Here is a 20936-nt window from a genome sequence, read left to right on the forward strand (position 1 = left end):
TAACTAACTTTGGTGAAGGGGCAGAGGCATTGTTAGATGCATTTCCAATGATATTGCATGGCCCTTTCTCTTGAGGATGGGTCCTCACTTTCCAATATAAATTTTCAGGTCCCCAAATTAGCTCCTATCTGAAATCTTGACAGGAAAGCATGACTTTTTGCTTTGTTAAATTTCATAAACCCCGGAGAATGCAGCTTTTATTGCCTTTGATTGAGTAAAATTATTAGTGTCTCAACTGACTCACATCTATTTTGTCCCTATGGCCATCACGCTATGTTAACCTTCTCTATAACTCTCTGCTTATCAAGGTCATTTGGTTGTTCTTCTGATCTTACTATGCGTTGGAATACTTGTCCGTTTTTGACTCTGAGTGCTGTATTTTATGTTTATCTAGTCTTATTCTCATGGCTGCTGTCAGTGAGTTTAGTTTAGTTCTGCAATTGTATCTCCTCTATCAGGCCTGACAACCAAGAATTGCAAATGACACTGTTGTCCATCCCTTAGACATTCTTCATTAATATGGTAACTGCTGTGCCTCCATACCCTTTTGTCAAACACAGACCTCTGGTGGGTTTTCATATCAACTCAGGTTATTAAAAGGATTCACAAAATGACCAAGTAAGATTTATCCTTGGAATTGAAGGATAGCCCAACACAAGAAATGTGATTAATATGTATTTTAATACACCACTTGAACAAAATGAGAAAAAAAACACCTTAACAGATGCAAAAAATTTAAATAATTCAAAATTTTTTCGTGAGAAAAATATTCAATACACTAGAAATAGTGTGAAATATCAAAGTATGGTCTACTCATGATAAATCAATTATATTAACTATTTAAATGATAGTAGATATCAGGGTCATCCTGGCTGTTGTCAAGAAAAGGCAACAGGATAGCAAAAGAGTTAGTCACACCAATTAATAATTATATATTTCTACAAGTTTCTATTGAACTTCACATGTGTGCTAAAATCCCATCAGAATCTATTCTATAACATTTCCCATCCTTATTAGGATGTGCTACTTAAGTATTTGTGTACACATCCCTTAACATATGGGCGGAGTTCAGAGCTTCTCACAGTGCAATGTGTATAACAAACAAGATATAAATATTATCGGCAACAACTGAACTAAGAAGTTTACTTAGAATAGTTGGAAGAACAGGAACAAATAAGGCCAGTTTACAAATATCAGAGTAAACATCTGATTTTTTGACGCACCACTGTTGTACACCAATGAACTAGAACTTTCAGGGAACCATGGCTGCACCAAATGAATAACGTAAGGTGCGAGAAACTGATCAGAAAGCAACTGCTATTTCTGAATTTTGTGACAGATAATTTAAAATAACTTTTTTTTTATGAAAAATCAATGAACTTCAAGAAAACACAGTGAACAATTAAATACTTTACCATAAAACATAACAGAAAGTTGAAGTAATTAAAGAGATCAAATGTAAATCATTGAGCTGGAAAACACTCTGAATATGATGAAAAATACAGAAATCAGCAGCAGCAGAGCAGATCAAAGAGTACAAAGAATCAGAGGTGGCTGTTTTAAATACAGAGGCTGAACGTAAAAAGAATGATGAATAAAATAATGGGAACTTTTAGACAGTCTTCAAAAATACAAATACTCAAATTTTGGGGATTTAAAAGGAACTTGAGAATGCAAAGGAATTAAAAGCTATTCAAAATAAGTAACAGACAGCTTTTGAAACCAAGAGAAGTATACCACCATATAGGTACAGAAAAGTCAAAGGTTACCAGTCAGAGTTAACTCAACCAAGTCTACCCCAAGACATTCTGTAATAAAATTATTTAAATTTAAAGGATATTCTCAAAGTGGTAAGAACAAAAAAGAAACAAATGGCATCTAAAGTTACTCTAATTTGCCCTACTCCGGACTTCTCAGAAGAAACTCTGTAGGCTAAGTAGACGTGGCTTAGGTATTCACCAAGTTCAAGGAAAAACATTCTAAATCTGTACCAAGCAAGTGATCTGTTACAAATGAAGAAGAGATAAAGGCCTTTCCAGACAAATAAAAACTGGTGGAATTTATCATCACCAGACCTGTATTCCAAGAAATTATAAAAAGGATGCCTAAAACCAAATGAAAGATATGTTAACAAGAAGCAACCATCAAAAGGTATAAAACTGACTGGTAAGGGTAACTACACAGAAAGGTTCATAATGGTTCAACGTTGCAAAAATGGTGAGTTTTCAATAATTGTATTTAATGTGAAGACAAAATATAAATTACTAAAATAATAATAAGTATTCACATTTGGAGATAGACAATGTAGAAAAACAAAATAGAAAATCAAGATTTCAAAATGTAGATAGTGATCAATAATAAAAATTAATAATCAAAAACATGAGGTGAAATGAATAATAGCAAATTAATAATCAAATTTAAAAATTATGAATTTAAAAATTAGCAATAGACTTAGTTAGACTGGCTATCATCCAAATATGAATAAATAAAAGATGCTGGCCAGAATGTGGAGAAAAAAGTATATTTTTGTTGAGAATATTATGTAGTATAACCATTAAGAAAGTCAGTAAGGTGATTTCTCAGAATTCTGAAAATAGATTTACCATGTGACACTGCCTTCCCATGCCTGGAAATTTACCCATAAGAAATAAAATCAGCATATGAAAGTTCTATTTACCACCATGTTTATAGCAGTTCTTTTTGGAATAGCTAAGGTATAGAATCTATCCAGTTGTCCATCAGCTAATGACTGATGATGAAAATCTGGTGTATATACAAGATGAAATACTACTGAGCCATAAAAAGTGTGAATCCCTGTCTTTCACAAAAAAATGGTTGCAACTGCTTGATGAAATAAGCCAATAACAAAAGACAAATATCACAGAGGTTTTTTTCTGATTTGTGGTATCTAATATATACAGTACAAACATCCTGATGTATATGACTGAAACTGACATTTTGAGATTTGATTATTGCACTTGTCTTTAATCCTGAGAAAAAAGTCTTCTTTAAATTTACTGCTTGTTGAATTTTTTATTTAGTGGAGGATTAAGCTTATTTATGAGTATAAAGTATATTGAAGATATGTTATCACAAAAGGAAAGAAATTAATAGGGGAAGGGAGGGAGGGGGAAGGGAGTAAAGATGGAAATTGTCACTATTTTCTTAAAACTGTATATATAAAAATATGAAATCAATTCCCTTAATGTAGAGAAAGATAAAAAAGTTAAATACAATTTTTGAAATCTGTATCTTTTTTTTTTTTTTTTTACAGGCAGAGTGGACAGTGAGAGAGAGAGACAGAGAGAAAGGTCTTCCTTTGCCGTTGGTTCACCCTCCAATGGCCGCTGTGGCTGGCGCACCACGCTGACCCGAAGGCAGGAGCCAGGTGCTTCATATTTATCTATCCATCCATATATTCTTCTGTGTTAATATTCACTATTTTAGGGACCTCTGAGATCATGAGAGAAATAGTTTGAAAATCTTTACTATCATTGTATTTGCATAAAGCACATTAGAGAACATTAAATAAAACCACCTAATAGTAGAAATACTGGTGCTTAATAAGTGAGAGCTTATATAATTGTGTACATACTTGTTCAAAATAATATGAGTAGTTACCCATCATACAAGGTTGATATTTTGTCTAAAAGTGAGAATATATGCTTGCCTAAAAGGCAAAAAAAAAAAAAGGCTTTTAGAAAGAAAATTACTTGGGGATGTGCACCATAGTATCTTGGATTACATGTTAATATACATATACCTTCTAAAGAAATAGTGAGAAGAATATGGAAATTTATTGATTTATTGGAAGGTTTGTTGTAGAAAATATTCATTCTAATACTTCTAAGTAAAAACAATTTAAATTCACTTAGAATAATTCAACTTCTACTGAAAATTTCTTCAAGACACAGTTACATAATTTTTATTTATGCAAAAATGTCAATATACAATTTTCTTTTCTCCAATTTTATTTATATGCAGAACTGAAAAAAGTTGTCTTTAAAGAGGTGTATAAAGATCATCAATATTTAATGTACATGGAAATTTTACATTTATAATTGTATTTAAGATCCTTAGGAAAATTGTAGGAATTAAATAATGAAACAATGTGTTCTAATTACAAATTATTAAATTCCTAGAGACAAATTTAGATTAATAAATTATAGTATATATTAAAATAATTGGGCCTTAAAATCTGGTCCAATGTAACAGGAAAACTCAAAATTATAAAATAGGAGAAAATGAAATAGACAATTACTCTTCCAAGTATCTCATATAGAGAGGGCAAAAGGGAAGATAGGTTAATTTTCATTTCTATTTGTAAAAGTTCTTATAACAAGGGAGCTTTTGCCAGTTCTGACTGTTGTAAATACATGCTATAGAACAGTGGCTTATGAGCAGAAATTTTTTTCTCGTGATTATGGAGTGTGGAAGTGAGAATCTGGTGAAATTATAAATGAATTCTGGAGAGGTCATTCTTTTGGCTTATGGACTTTTGATTTTATATTTCTCCATGGCTTGCAAAATAAGGCAAGAGAGCTCCCGGAGGCCCTGTTTATTTGCTTATTCAAGGTTTTTATTGAAATATATTTGACAATTGAAGATTATATGTATTTAGGATATGCAATTTGATGCACTATATATATATACATACATACATACACACACATATATAGTATCATTGTTGTACATTATATATTAAAATGAGTGCAATACATGTCCAGATAATTATCCAAAGAAGATATACAAATGACCAACAGGTATAACAGTATGGAAAGTTCTCAACTCACTAATCATTAGGAAAATACAACTGAAAATCACAATGAGATATTGCCTTATGCCCATTTGAATAGTTGCTATTAAAAAGATAAAAGATTGAACTTGTTGGTAAAGATGTGGAGAAAAGAGGATTTATGTGCACTATTAGGAATATAAATTGGTATGCCATTATGGAAAGCAGTACTTGAAATCAAGAGGTTGCTTAAAAAATTAAAAGCAGTTCTACGTTGCAATCAATTTCTTTTCTGTGTATATAGGAAAATAAATTGAAATAAGTATGTCAGAGAGACATGTGCACTCCTAAGTTTATTGTGACCTTATTTATAGTAGCCAAGGTATGGAAAAATTCCTCTCTGACAAAAAAAAAAAAAAAAAAAAAACACCTCATTAAAGAAAATGTGATATTTCCATCATATGGAAATAATGCAGTGCTATTTAGCCTCTAAAAAGAAAGATATTTCAACATTTATAACACCATGAATGAACCTAGAGAATATAATGCTAAGTGAGATAAGCTGGACAGAGAAAAACTAATTTGTAAATACCATATGATGTCAATTACATGTAGACTGTAAAACAGTGGAACTCATAGGAGCAGACAGGAGAAGAGTGATTATAGTAACAGAAAGAATGGAGATATTAATTTGAAATCCTCTTCTCTGAAACACCCTCCTTCCTTCTCCCTTTTTTGTTAGTTTTTTAGATAACATATTTTAAATTTGCATTACAATAAAAAGGCTTAATACTTCACTGAATAAGATATTTAACAAGTAAAACCCAAAAGACTCTACTTTTGTGGAAATACAAAGACTACAAATAATAATTGAAGGGAAGAATAATAATTTTGCCCATATACAATAAATTGTAAAATAATCACAAATGGTTAAAGCTAGAGTAGTGTAACATTCTTAACCAAAACTGAAGTCCTTTTTAAAAGGGTATTAATACCATTCATGAGGGCTTTACCCTCAAGACCTAATTACCTCTTCAAAGACCCACTTCCTAATACCAACTGATTTAGGCTAAGATTTAAACATTTGAATTTGAAGGACACAAATATTCAGTACATTGCAAAGGATAATGCTTAAATATAAAAGTGGCACTATGATGCAGCGAGAAAAGCTGCTGCCTGCAGTACCGGCACCCCTTATGGGCACTGTTTCCAGTCCTGGCTGCTCCACTTTCATCTAGCTCTCTGCTATGGCCTGGGAAAGTAGTAGAAGATAGCCCAAGTCCTTAGGTCCCTGAACCCACGAGGGAACCTTGAGGAAGCTTCTGGCTCCTGGATTTTTATCACCCCAGCTGCAGCCATTGCAACCATTTAGGGATAGAGCCAGTGGATGGAAGACCACTTTCTCTCTCTCTCTCTCTCTCTCTCTCTCTCTCTCTCTCTGCCACTGCCTTTCTGTAACTCTCTGCCTTTCAAATAAATAAATACATCTTTAGATAAATAGTAAGTCATAAAAGCACAATTTACACAATGACAAAGTAAATGTATATTTAACAATACAATTTAAAATATATAAGTAAAACCTGAGTTATCCACATGAATGTTCAAAATTGGATTGTATTTGAGCAATAGCATACATTACTAATAAACACAGTGTTATAAAATGGTTTCTAATTAGTTGACATCGATTACAATAGGAATATATGACATAATACAGGTTGGATTTTTCCATGAAAAGAACCAGGCCACATGAGAACAATGGCTGAATTTTAGAATGAAAAAATTAGCTAGAGTTGAATATTGACCAATTCAGTTAAATGAGGTAGGTACTTGCCAATCTGCCATGGCTCTTCCACTAGCTAGTACTATATAACATCAACAAACCACCTTTTTTACACAGTTATGCCAATCATCTGTTCTGAATGCTTTTAATACCAAGCAGAAGCATATATAGTTTAAAAACCCAACTGAACAGGGCCGGCGCAATGGCTCACTTGGTTAATCTTCCGCCTTTGGCACCAGCATCCCATGTGGGCACTGAGTTCTAGTCTCGTTTGCTCCTCTTCCAGTCCAGCTCTCTGCTGTGGCCCGGGAAGGCAGTGGAGGATGGCCCAGGTGCACCCACGTGGGAGACCAGGAGGAAGCACCTGGCTCCTGGCTTTGGATCAGCGTAGTTCCAGCCATAGCAGCCATTTGGGGGTGAACCAATGGAAGGAAGACCTTTCTCTCTGTCTCTCTCACTGTCTAACTCTGCTTGTCAAATTAAAAAAAAATTCCAACTGAAAGTTTTCAATTAGGTTCTGGCATCAGAAAGAAAAATTGACATTTAATAAAAATTGAATTTTCTCTAAATTCAGAAAATTTAGAAATACTACAAAGCTGAATTATTTAGAACATAATTTATGATACTGTCACCTAGAAATAAGCATCAAAGAGAATTCTTTATCTGCCAGTTCCTAGCTTTGTAACTGCAGGTAATTTATTTTGTTTCTCTAAATTTTTATATTCTCACCTACAAATGCAGTCATTAATAGTATCAATTTAACATTTTTGTTCTCCCTATTAAATGAAGCATGTGTTTTGCATTGTACCTGCCAAATATTAAGTGTTTGTATCAGAGAACTATTAAGTAATTTTTAAAATTTTATATTAATGTGTATATCATATCTCCAAGCACCTCAGGAATTAATTTAAACCAGGGCATCCCTTATCATCAATGGTGTCCTGTGTCTACGGATGCTTTTCTCATCCTCATCACAGAAATGGAGCACATGTTACTCCATATGAGATCACTGACATCTAACACCTTTTGTCAAAAGGAGATAGAACATTCCACTGAGCAGATGTTTTACTTCGTAAGGAGAAAGAAAGGTTATTCTCCTTGCTCTGAAAATGTTTTATGCAGAAACTCTTAAGGGTTTTTTGGGAGGAAGAAGTAGATTTCTCTATGGAAGGAAAGTGTAAATCTTTAGATAATTAAGAATATATTGAGGATTCTTCATATATAATGAGAGTGAAATTTTTGAAAAATATGAAAATAAGTGAGAATGATGGAATCTTAGAGTTTATGTGGAAGACATTGAAAATATTTATGGGCTCCCCATTCTCTAGAATTATAAATAAATCCATTGTTATATGAAGAGTACTACATTTTTAAACTAAACATTGAAAACTCTGAGATTATTCATAGAAGAGAAGAACTTTGATAGCTCGGGTATCTGATATTATGGGATCCGTCTCAGTGCTGGATTAGGCTAGTAAGAATGTCAAGCTCTCCTACAGGCATGCATGCACATATGCATAGACATGTATATACACAAATAACTCAAAGATAAATCTCATCTTTGAAAAAAATTAAGAACAGGAAACACTTTCATGGAAAATAAACATATGATTGGATTTCTTTGCCCTTATTTTTAGTTGATAATGTGTTTAATTATATGGAAACAATAGGCCTTTATCATGCTTTCAGGTTTGTGTCAATTCCTCTTTTATTCACGGGGATATCATTTTTCTGACTCTATGGAAGTTAGTCATTGTCTTCGTTATGTGACTCTAAATCCTCTGAATGACTTTATGAAGCTTATACACTTAGTTGAAGCAGACACTTGTTTTAGTGATTAAACTTCTACTTAGGATGCCAGTATCCCATATTATAGTGCCAGGGTTTGAGAGAATAATGATATCTATCCACCACAAGTGGAAGCTGTGATAAGAATCATAAAATACAGGGCTGTATTTTTCAAAGAAATGAAAGTGTAATATCAATGGTACTTACCCGGGACTTAGTTTATCTGTTACTGGAAAAGCATCCTTAAAATTTTGTAATAAGTATGCATATATTACTATTATTGTGTGTGTGTGTGTGTGTGTGAACACAGACACATCCATGTGAAGAATCTTCACAAAATTCATATGGGTTGGTGTTAGGCACAGCAATTACAGCACCACTTACTTCAGATGCCTGCATCTCAGATGGAGTGCCTAGGATTGAATCCTGGCTCTGCTGCAGATTTCAGACACTCATTTATTGCACATTGGGAGGTAGTAGTGTTGTCTCAAATAGTTGTGTCCCTCACCAACATATGGGAGATGTGGATTGAGTTTTGTGTTCCTGGCTTTAACCAGATCTAGCCCTGGCTATTGTCAACATTGAAGGAGTGAACCAGATGGGAGATTTCTCTGTTTCTGTCTCTCTGCTCTTTAAATAGAATTAATAAATATTCAGAGTATTCTTGTGGAATCCGTTGCATTAGTTATGATTGCTTCTGATATCCAAAGTTGACTGAATAGGGTATAACCCTGAATAGAGTATAGCCACACTAACTTAAGCTACTCTGGCTGGGATGTGAAATGAACAAAGGAAGGACTATATTTCCAGAGGTCTCACTGATGGAAATTTTTGGCAAAGAAGTGAAAAAAAAAAAAAAACGCATTGAAAAGTATATGGGATAAGAGGAGGGAAGAGAGACTCTGCAACAGTCAGCCATGGAGCGCAGCCAGCTGCTGGCTGTGAGTTGCTGTGTTAACTTGCCAAGATGGGAGTTCCACAGTCACTCACTGAAATTTCTCCAGCCTGGAGAGCTGACTGGGGTCTGAGAACTGCCAGACTTGGAGCCTGGAAGCCACCTATCCTTCCCTTCCCCCACATCCTAAACAGAGCACCATACTAAGCAGTGGAAAGCCACGCAGTGTGCCTCCCTTCTTCCAGCATCATAGCCAGAGTCAGAGCAGTTTGTGTGGCAAAGAACAGATCCTCTGCATCCTGCTACTGTGGGAGTTTTTTGGACATTATCCCTGGAGTTATGTCACACACTCTATGTGAGCAAGGGAGATATACCTTAGTTTATGGAGACTAACACCAGAAGCAACCCATAAAGAAATCCGCTACCACCCTGGGAGATGTGGGTAATGACCCTACTATATCCTACAACACCAGGACTGTAACAATTCATTCTAAATTTCTCAGTGTCACTGAAATCTATCCAGTAGCACAAGGAAGAACCTACCTGGATTCCACTTATCTGGACTCGTACCATAGTAAAATCTCCTGTATACTTTGTAGTCACACTGTATTTCTGGAACAACATTCAATTCACATCTCCTAGATTTAGGACTAGGGCTGTTGGTATTATATGCCATGCCACCAGTTGAGCTCTCCTAGAAGGACCTGAGGAATGATCCATATGTATCACAAAATCCTTGAGTGACAACAAATGATGAAACAAGTCTCAGCATTACTCAGGCTTGCCAGTAGGATAAGGAGACAGACACCCTTATCTTCCTCAGTGCCAGGATAAAGGTCCTGGCTATGATATTAATTAGGGAGACTTTTACTAAACTCTCTGTGTACCAAGATACACATCTATGGAAACACTTATGAATCTCAAAGCCATACTTCTATTCCTAGAAACTGTAACAGATTAGTCAGTTATAGACACAGCTGACGTTGGTTAAGGCAAAAGAAATCATTCAGAAACTATACTCCTGATTTACCTGGAACAAAAACAAAAGCAAAAAGTGGTGCCCTGCATTCCAATCAAACCATAAAATCTCTTACAATAAAGCCTAACCTATAAAGAAGAATGGATGAATACACCAGATGTCAACACAGGGAAACAGGAAACAAGAAGAAGCAAGGAAGCATGCCACCTCCAAAAGAAAACAATACACCTCTAGAATTAGATCTTGAACTGAAGGAAATCTGTGAAATGACAAACAGAATTCAAAATAACGATTGTAATGAAACTCAATGAGATGTAAAAGAAAACAGATAAACAGATTACAGAAATGAGGAAATTAATGAGTGACATGAATGAAAATATTATTAAGGAGATGGAAAGCATTAAGAAAAAATAAGTAGAAATTTTGGAGAAGAAATATTCAATCAGTGAAATAAAAAATGTAAAAGAGAACTTTAATAGCAGGATAGACGAAGTGAAGGAAAGAATTTTTGACCTCTAGGACAAAAATTTTAAAATAACCAAATCAGACAAAAATAAAGTGAAAGAATGAAGAAAGTCTATGCAAAATATTGGATGACCCTGTTATAGATATTCCTGAAGAATAAAAGGAAAAAGACATTAAAAATCTGCTAAATGAAATAATAATTCAAAATTTCCCATGTCTTAAAAAAGACATGGACATTCAAATACAAGAAGCACAAAGAACCCCAAGCAGACTCAACCAAAAAATGTTTTTCCAAGGCAGATTGATATGAAATTGTCAAAAGATTTGCTCTAGCTGACTTGCCCCAAATGGTAGAGTTAGAAACGTGCCAGGGGATTCCAATTCAATCTCATCAGGGTGGTATGTATCAATGCCATCTCACTAGTCCAAGTGATCAATTTCAGTTCATAATTGATCATACTGATAGGTCTAAGAGTCAAAGGGATCACATAAACAAGGCTAGTGTCTGCTAATACTAACTGATAGAATTAAAAAGGGAGAGAGTGATCCAACATGGGAAGCGGGATACACAGCAGACTCATAGAATGGCAGATGTCCTATACAGCACTCTGGCCTCAGAATCAACCCTTAAGGCATTCGGATCTGGCTGAAGAGCCCATGAGAGTATTTTAGGCATGGAAAACCAAGACACTCTGGCAAAATAAAAAAGAAAAAAAAAAAAAACCTAAATGAAAGATCTCTGTGAGTGAGATCCCATTGGAAAGAACGGGCCATCAAAGAAGGAGATACCTTTCTCTGAAGGGAGGAGAGAAATTCCACTTTGACTATGACCTTGTCTAAATAAGATCGCAGTTGGCGAACTCAAAAGGCCTCCATAGACTTGGCAACTCATGACAAGAGCCTAGGGAGATTACTGATGCCATAAACTAGAGTGTCAATTTGTTAAGTCCACAATAGGAGTCACTGTACACTTACTCCTCATGTAGGATCTCTGTCCTTAATGTGTTGTTCAATGTGAATTAATGCTATAACTAGTACTCAAACAGTATTTTATTCTGTGTGGGTGCAAACTGTTGAAATCTTTACTTAATATATACTAAATTGATCTTCTGTATATAATGATAATTGAAAATGAATCGATGTGAATGGAATGGGAAAGGGAGTGGGAGTTCGGAGGGTTTTGGGTGGGAGGGAAGTTATGGTGGGGGAAGCCATTGTAATCCATAAGCTGTACTTTGGAAATTCATATTTACTAAATAAAAGTTAAAAAAATAAAATAAAACTGAAAAAAATAATAAGAGGCAGATAAATATAGTGACAGTAAGAAAAATGCATGAAGTTACATATAAAGGAAAACCAATTAGATTAAAATCAAGCTACTCAATGGAAACTCTATAGGCCAGAAGAGAATGGGATGATATACTCAAGGCGTTAAACAAAGAAACAAAGAATCAAAAACACTTCCAACCAAGAATATTTATCCAGTGAAGCTATAGTTTAAAAGTAAAGGAGAAATAAAATATTTTCCAGACAACAAAAACTGAGAGAATTCATCACCAGCAAATCAACCTTAAAGAAATTCTGAAGGCTGTCCTGCTTTAGAAGTAAACATGAAAGCACATGTCACCACCAAATTCACTAACAGAGCAGATAGGATCCTTATCCATTCAATAAACTGACAGGTCTTAGTTCTGACATATCAATGCCAATCTCTAATGTAAATGGTTAAAATTGCCATCTAAAAGTCTAGCTAAATGGATAAAAAACCATGACCCTCTATATGCTGCCTACAAGAAATTCATTCTACAAGCAAAGATACATGCAGACTGAAAATGAAAGGTAGAAAAAAGATACACCAGGCAAATGGAAACCAAAAGCAAGCCTGTGTAGCTATCCTGATATAGATAAAACAAACTTTAAGTCAAAAAGTATAAAAAGAGGTAAAGAAGGGTATTATATTTTGATAAATTTTTCAATCCAGCAAGAAGGTATAGTAATCATAAAAATATGTGCATCCAACACACGACCATCCAGGTATATTCAGTAAATACTATTAGAACAAAAGGGAGAGATAGACTCCAATACAATAATAGTAGGTGACTTTAACACCCAATTCTCATCTATGGACTTGTCATCCAGACAGAAAATCAAAAAAGATACATCAGATTTGAAACACTGTCTAGTAAATGGACTTAACAGACATTTTACAGGACATTTCACCCAACAGCTACAGAATATACATTGTTATCAGTACATGGAACATTTTTTAGGACAGACCACATATCCATCCACAAATCAAGTCTCAGCACATTTAAAAATTGATACCATGAAGGAATAAAATGAAAAATCAATAACAAGAACAACAGAACCCTCAAATATTAGGAAATTAAATGGCATGCTCCTGAATGATGAATGAGTCATTGAAGAAATTAAAAAGGAAATCATAAACTTTCTTGAAATAAATGAAAATGTAAACACAACATATCAAAAACCCTGGGATACAGCAAAAGCAGTTTTGGGGGAAGTTTATAGCATTTAGTGCTTACATTAAAAAAAAGAAATGTCTCAAATTAAAGATTTAATGATGCATCTTGAAGACTTAGAAACATAAAAAAAAGCAAAACTCAAAGTCATCAGAGGATCAGAGCAGACATCAATGAAATTGAAACAAAAAAATACAAAAGATCAACAAAGCAGAAAGTTGGTTGTTTGAAAAGCTTAACAAAATTGGCAAACCTCCAGCGAGACTAACAAATTAAAAATGAAAAAAAACTCAAAGTTAGAGATGAAAAAGGAGATATTATAACCAACACCTCTTATATACAATGAATCATAAAGAACTACTATGAAGAGCTATATGCTAATAAACTGGAAAATCTAAGAAATGTATAAATTCCTGTATTCATATGATGTACCAAGATTAAATCAAGAACATAGACAACCTCGATGGGCCAATAATAAGCAATGAGATTTAAGCAGTAATAAAAAATCTTCCATCATGAAAAAGTCCAGAACCCGATGGCTTTACTATTGAATTCTCTGAAACATTCACAATACTCTTCAAACCAGTCAAGAACATTGAACAAGATGGAATGCTGCCAAACTCTTTTTATGAGGCCAGGATTACTTTGATACCAAAACCAAAGACATGACACAATGAGAAAACTACAGACCCATATTCTTATATAAACATAGATGCAAAGTTTCTCAAGAAAATGCTGGGAACCAGAATCCAAAACCACACTGAAAATATCAAATATCAGCAGGAGCAGGTGGGATTTATCCCAGAAATGCAAGGGTGGTTCAACATCTGCATGTCAATAAATGTCATAAATAACATCAATAGAAGAACAAAAACCATGTGGTCATCTGAATAGATATAGAGAAAATATTTGAAAGATTTAACACTCTTTCAAGATAAAACAAAAAACCCACAGATTAGATAAAGAAGGGTTTATACTACAGCTTTATACAAAACTCCTAGAGTTAGGCACAGAGGCTCTGTAAAGCATCACTGATGCCACAGAACTTAGTCCTCAGCTTGGTTAGCTGGATCTTAAACCTACATAATATGAATGGTTTGAACTCTAATCCGACTACAAAAGAAATGCCTGTCTAAATACAAACAAAAGCCACAGCTTTACCTTTTCCCAGTGGATTTTAGATTCAATTGATATAATCAAATGAAAAAAGGGGCATCAAGTTTACTTGCCATTAATAGGTGGTACAGATTTGTAAATCATTTACTTTCACATGCTGTAGATCACCAGGCACCTTCAATGAGAAAGTACTGTTTTTCAAAGTTTACCGCCCATAATTTTTGGTAAATACATGCATTTTACTAAGTCATGTAAAATGTCTGCATTTTTTTTTTGCCCCCTAGATGTAGTAACCATGAAGTCGACAAGAAGTAGGAGAAAGTTCTATGGAGTTTCTATAATTTTCAGGTCTCGGAGTACCTTATCACAATAAATGAAAATTGACATAGAGCTTAGTGAAGACTGTGAACCATATTGAGGCACTGCCAGGTAAAACTAAGCACCTATTTCATTTTCTAATTAATTAGTGTAAATGTAAACATGCTTTCACATCAAAAGTTATATGCCATATAGCCAAAGTTGCTGTGCATTGCGTGAAAATGTCTGATTCTGGAAAAGCAATTTGGGTACCACCTAATGAGTTATGAAAATTCACTGTCTTTAAAAATTTCTGCATCTTTAATACATGTTGAGTGGATTTTTGTGTAAGGTGTAAGGTATGGGTCTTGCTTTATGCTTCATGACAATTGCCCAGGGTAATTAGTGACACCATAAGCAAGAATGTCAATTGTTAAGTCAATAACAGGAGTCACTGTGCACTTACTCCCCATGTAGGATCTCTGTCCTTAACGTGTTGTACAATGTGAATTAATGCTATAACTAGTACTCAAACAATATTTTATACTTTGTGTGTCTGTGTGGGTGCACACTGTTAAATCTTTACTTAATATATGCTAATATATGCTAAATTGATCTTCTTTATATAAAGAGAATTAAAAATGAATCTTGATGTGAATGGAATGGGAGAGGGAGCGGGAGATAGGAGGGTTGCAGGTAGGAGGGAAGTTATGGGGAGGAAAATACCACTGTGATCTAAAAGTCCTACTTTGGAAATTTATATTTATTAAGTAAAAGTTAAAAAATTATGCTTCTGCACAATGAAAATACATGTTAAGTAGTCATGTGATAGGAATTGTTATTCTCTACATCCTTCAAATATTTGAGGTTGGCACTAATCTCTCCAGTGTCCTCAAGGATGGAGTGCCTTTTCTGCTTTTAAAATTTTCATGAAAGAGCAGTCATAAAGCTTCCATTTATCTCTTCTTATCATAATAGTTAGTGCTACATGAGTCAGGCAGCTAATTTAGGAGTTCTGCCAGTTGCCACATAGGAATTACAACTATGTGTCTTAAAGGGGTGAAATTTGTTAAAGGTTAAATCATCATCTCACTATGTAGCAGTCTTGGAAATATACTTAATTTAGCACATGATAATCCCCAGTTCTTCTTGTTTGTGAGCCATAGTGGTAAGTCGAATCTCCAGAGAATATCTTAATTGTATTGCCACTGTTTAATAATGTCTGGAAACTCATGATATTTTGATTTCAGATGATTTCAGAGCACAGTCACCATGATGTGTTGTTTTGTGATCTTTTAGCAAGGCTTTTAGAGTGAATTATAGTCTACAATTGTGATATTAGAAGAACATACTAAAGGGAATCCAAATTTCCCTCCAGTAAGGCAGCACTGGATTTGTGTTTTCTTGTAATCAAGGGAGAGCCTGTAATTTCCCATGTGATAATTTAAGATAGTTTTCTTCTAAATGGATATAGAATTTTTCCAGTTTTATGAAGCAAATAATCTTTGACAGATGTGCCAATTCTTTTATATCTAGAGAACTGTTAATTAGACACTATTAAAAGCACCTCTATGCCAAAACACTCTATTTGGCAAACTAAATCAGCTGTCCATTAGATAAGTACTTTTCTTTTGATGATGGTTAGATTTTACCAACTAAACTTTTTCATTTCTAGGTTCCATCAGCCCCCATGATGAGTGAGCTTATTTCAGGAATGGAATCTGTCCACATACAGATTGGCTTCAAAGGTAAGCCACCCGAAACTTTACACATTCTCATAACCCCATATTGAAGGTTGGTGGTGGTACTTTGAATGTGTTCTACCCTCACATATAGACTTTGTGAATTAACTGAGTGTTAGGGTGAGAAACCACATATTAAAGTAATAATCTTAAGAAAATATACAGTTATGGATAAATTTGAGTCAGCGCCATGTTACAGAATGTCCATCATACTTAGAAGCTGTTTCAACTGCTGTCCCCAGTTTTCCTCAAATATAAATCATCAAATCTTGTAAGTAGCTTTTTGCAATCTCTTCTCAGTTCAGACTTTGTCCTATTGCCCCTATTAATAGTGGGATCTGATGCTGTTATAGATCTGGTGGATAAAATGCAAAAAGAAGGAAGACCTTGTGGAGAAGAGACATCCCGTTGCAACAGAAGGTTATTATATGGTCTTTAAGCAGAAAGATATATAGCTTTAGAAAGTAAATGATCAAGCTTCTTATACTGCAGCAGAGGGCAGCTCAGGGGAACATAATTTTTCATGTTTCTCAAATTCTTCTGTCTCCAATGAAAGGTCTCTAACCTAAATCTCAGAAATGCATTTTTCAATATCTTACACTTTATTCCAAGAAACTCAATAAGGCTTCTCATTTAAGTTGAAGTACTGTTTCAGAATTGGAGTGATTAAATTTAGATTTGAATGCTTTGGCATGTCTGCCATGTGACTATAAGAAATAGGAAATTTTTCCAGGACCACAATAGAAGCTCTCTGATATTCTGTATCTTGAGCTGCTAGTTTTCTTTTTCTTTCTTTCTTTTTTTTTTTTTTTTTGACAGCCAGAGTGGATAGTGAGAGAGACAGAGAGAAAGGTCTTAAGGTCTTCCTTTTTCTGTTGGTTCACCCTCCAATGGCCGCCACGGCTGGCACGCTGCAGCCGGCGCACTGCGCTGATCCGAAGGCAGGAGCCAGGTGCTTCTCCTGGTCTCCCATGGGGTGCAAGGCCCAAGCACTTGGGCCATCCTCCACTGCCTTCCCAGGCCACAGCAGAGAGCTGGCCTGGAAGAGGGGCAACCGGGACAGAATCCGGCGCCCCGACTGGGACTAGAACCCGGTGTGCTGGCGCCGCTAGGTGGAGGATTAGCCTATTGAGCCGCTGCGCCGGCTGAGCTGCTTGTTTTCATATGAAAGTTCATAATTTTCTATCCAATGCACCCAGAAGGTTAATTAATACTAGTAATTTCTATCCAGTATACCCAGAAGGTTAACTAATACTATTAATACTGAGGAACATATGCTAGTCATCATTTCTAGTATAGTAATCAAGAGCAATATCCTTTCCATCTCAAGAAGAAATTGCTGATGATGGTATATATAATAATAATAATAATAATATACATAATGATGGTATCAACTCATGTCACCTTTACCACTGGACATGAAATTTTCACTAAGTTTTAGCTTCACCAGATGTATAACCCAATTCAAGGACTTTAATTTAAAATATTTGGCCTTTTGAAATTCTTTCTAGTCATAAGGAATGTATTAAGATCACATTAGGAAAACAATCCACATCAGATAAGTCAATACAGGTGGTATAGTATGTGGTGGTAGTTACAGAGGTACAGAAGAGTTCATAAATGACGAATTTGAGTCAACAAGGAACCAGATAGAAGTGGGACTAAGAAAAATGACGATGACAACCTGGTCTAGGATCCATGAACATGAGGCGGTAGCTGAGATCGTGCAACTACAGACACTTCTAGGATCTACCAGAGCTGGAATATGAGGGAGGAGAAGCTGTGTGTCAATGCTGAAATATGAGTTTGTGTTGGAGAAAGTACTGGAGGGTTGAAGGGTTTGCTTTTGCCTATCTCAACTTCCTGATCTCTAGTTTCCTATCAGTGTACCCCAAACACTGAATCTTACTAAAATCAGAGGGAAAAGAACCAAGAGGAATAAAATGTGAAGTTCCATGCCTTGGAGATAGCAGGAAGAAGGTAAGTAATTCTATGAGTAAAGAGAAAATATTTGGTGAAATATTTTCACATATTTAACTCAAAAATAATTCATATGTACTAAATGGAAATAAAATTTTAATTTAGAAGAATAATATCTCCTATATTTACCTAATATTTGAGAAATATAAGAAAATAATGTTTTCTTAGATTAATAACAGAACTAGAAAAGGATCTTTTCTAGAATGCAGATTCTACTTTTCCGTTGCTACTGTAACAAATTAACAAAAAATTTGCATTCACAATTACATTTAACCTTTGATGAGGCTTTTCCAAAAAGCCCTTGAGACTTCAAAAACTTCATGAAATATGCATATATGGAAACACTATGCATGTATTTTATAATAATTTTCTAATAAAAGTAAAATAATTGTATTATAAATTTAATTTTATTTGTTTATATATTTTAATTTTATTTATTTGTTATTTAAAAGGAAAGAAGGCAGAAGGACACCGACAGATATAGAGACAGAGACAGAGAGACAGAGATCTTCCATTCTCTGGTTGACTCCTCAAATGCTTGTGATAGCTGGGACTGAGCCAGGCCAAAGTCAGCAGCCTGGAACTGAATTCAGGAATCCTACATGGTGCTAGAGACTCAAACTCTTGCATCATCACATGATGATTTTTAGGATGTGCATCAGGAGGAAACTGGAATCAGAAGCAGAACTAAGACTTGAATTCAAATATTGCAATATCCAATGTGGGAATCCCAAGTAGTAGCTGTGCCAAATATCCATTCTTAAATTCATCTTTTAATTCAATTTCCTACAAATTTTGAGGTGGCTTTGTCTTAGTTTGTCCATTGTGTGTGACAATAATTACAAATAATTACAAACTTAGCAGATGAAAACTATATCCATTTATTATCTCACACTTTGTAGGTCAGAAATCTGCACCGATTGAAATGTGCTGCCCACTTAGGGCCTTATAGGGTAATATATTCCTTTGTATAACTCTTGGCAATGAACTTCTACTAACCTGATTCATGACTGGCTAAATTCACTGTATGTAAATGTAGATGGAGGTTCCTGTTATTTTGCTGGCTTTCAGCCATGGATGCCTAATTTCCTTAATATTTGGCTCTCTTATATTCAAGACATTAAGAGTATATCAAACTTTTCTTATATTTCAAATTTCTACACTGAGGAACTGTCTTAGAAATTTGTTTATCACAGTTATAGATTCCAATAAGTGGCCATGATGGACAGCATCCTTATGTCCACATCTGTTTGTGCTTCAAGATTACTATTCCAGGTTAACTTTAATGTTTAGTAATAAAGTAAATATTTTATAATAAAATTCTATTTGACGACAGAATTCTAAATTAATTCCTGAAACAGAAAAGCACTGGCATTTTTTAAAATATCAGAAAAATTCTGTAAGTTTAAATTAAACAAAATATTTGTTCTTTTGTAAAAAAGATGATTTCCAAATAACATATTACCATAAAAATGAAATGGAATTATAAAAATATCTAAATCACAATATCCTTATCCTTTCTGGATAGTTGCCTTTTTCACAAGGCAAGAACTATTTATGTTTGTGTCATGTAACTTGGTACCCTTAATTTTCTTAGAACCTAGAGTTGTCTCTGCATCAGTTGTGCTGCAGTCAGATGAAAAACCAAGGATTTGTGAATTCAGACTTTTCTTACCCTGAAATTATTATAAATTAATTTTTAAAACTCAGAATTGTTTTTAATTACCTGAGGTGCTTTAGTCACTACTATAAAATTATTTAATGTTAGTATTTCATCCTTTGAAAATAGACTCTCTGTGTTAATTTTACAAGGAAGTACAAATTCCTAAGGAATGATCAGTCAACTATTATCTTTGTATTTCTTCAAGCAAATGACAATATTATATGATAATAAAACAGGAAACTTTTTAAATTAGATATGTGCATAAAAACAAACCCTTTGTTGTTGGATACCCAAGTGATTGCCATTAGCTACTTTAGTTTCACAGCAGGCAACACAAATTATTATTACATTTAATTAGCACTCTGACAAGTTGAAGAATTCTTTACCTGCATTCAGATTACACAGAGAAAATAATTTGAAAGTATTTCCTGCCATGAAACATCAGAGCAAATCAAAGAAATCAGCCCCAATCTTTTCTTTATTATCAAATACCTGGGGATCATTAAGCCAAATGACAGAGGAAGCAATCCCAATCCTAAATGCTGTTTCAGGGTGACATTTGATTTTCCATCCATGGGGATTATTACAAGCAGCATTATACAATTCAACAAGATCATTTTATTGTGACAATACTAACTAATGATACTTTGTTTACCTCCTTTTTTAATAAATGATGTCATAAAACATATCATCATGTAATGTTTAGAACATCATTAAATTTCTGTCTAATTTTATTACTAATGTAATATATGGTAAATAATTAGCTTGAATTATTGAATATCCAATTAAAATTCCTGGCAAAATTAGGTGCTTCAGATGCAGTGTATAAGACAGATTTACAAACTAGAGAAAGTTTAGTGCTGGCAGACAATGCTATAGAAGACCACAGACTACAAAATGGTTAAGTACATGAAAATACATTTGGGGAACAGTAAATAAGTTTATTTTTCACATTAAAAGTTTTACTAATGATATTATTACATACTGATAATCATATACAAATGATATTTAAT

The sequence above is a fragment of the Oryctolagus cuniculus genome, chromosome 8 (assembly GCF_964237555.1).
Source record: "Oryctolagus cuniculus chromosome 8, mOryCun1.1, whole genome shotgun sequence".
NCBI lineage: Eukaryota > Metazoa > Chordata > Mammalia > Lagomorpha > Leporidae > Oryctolagus > Oryctolagus cuniculus.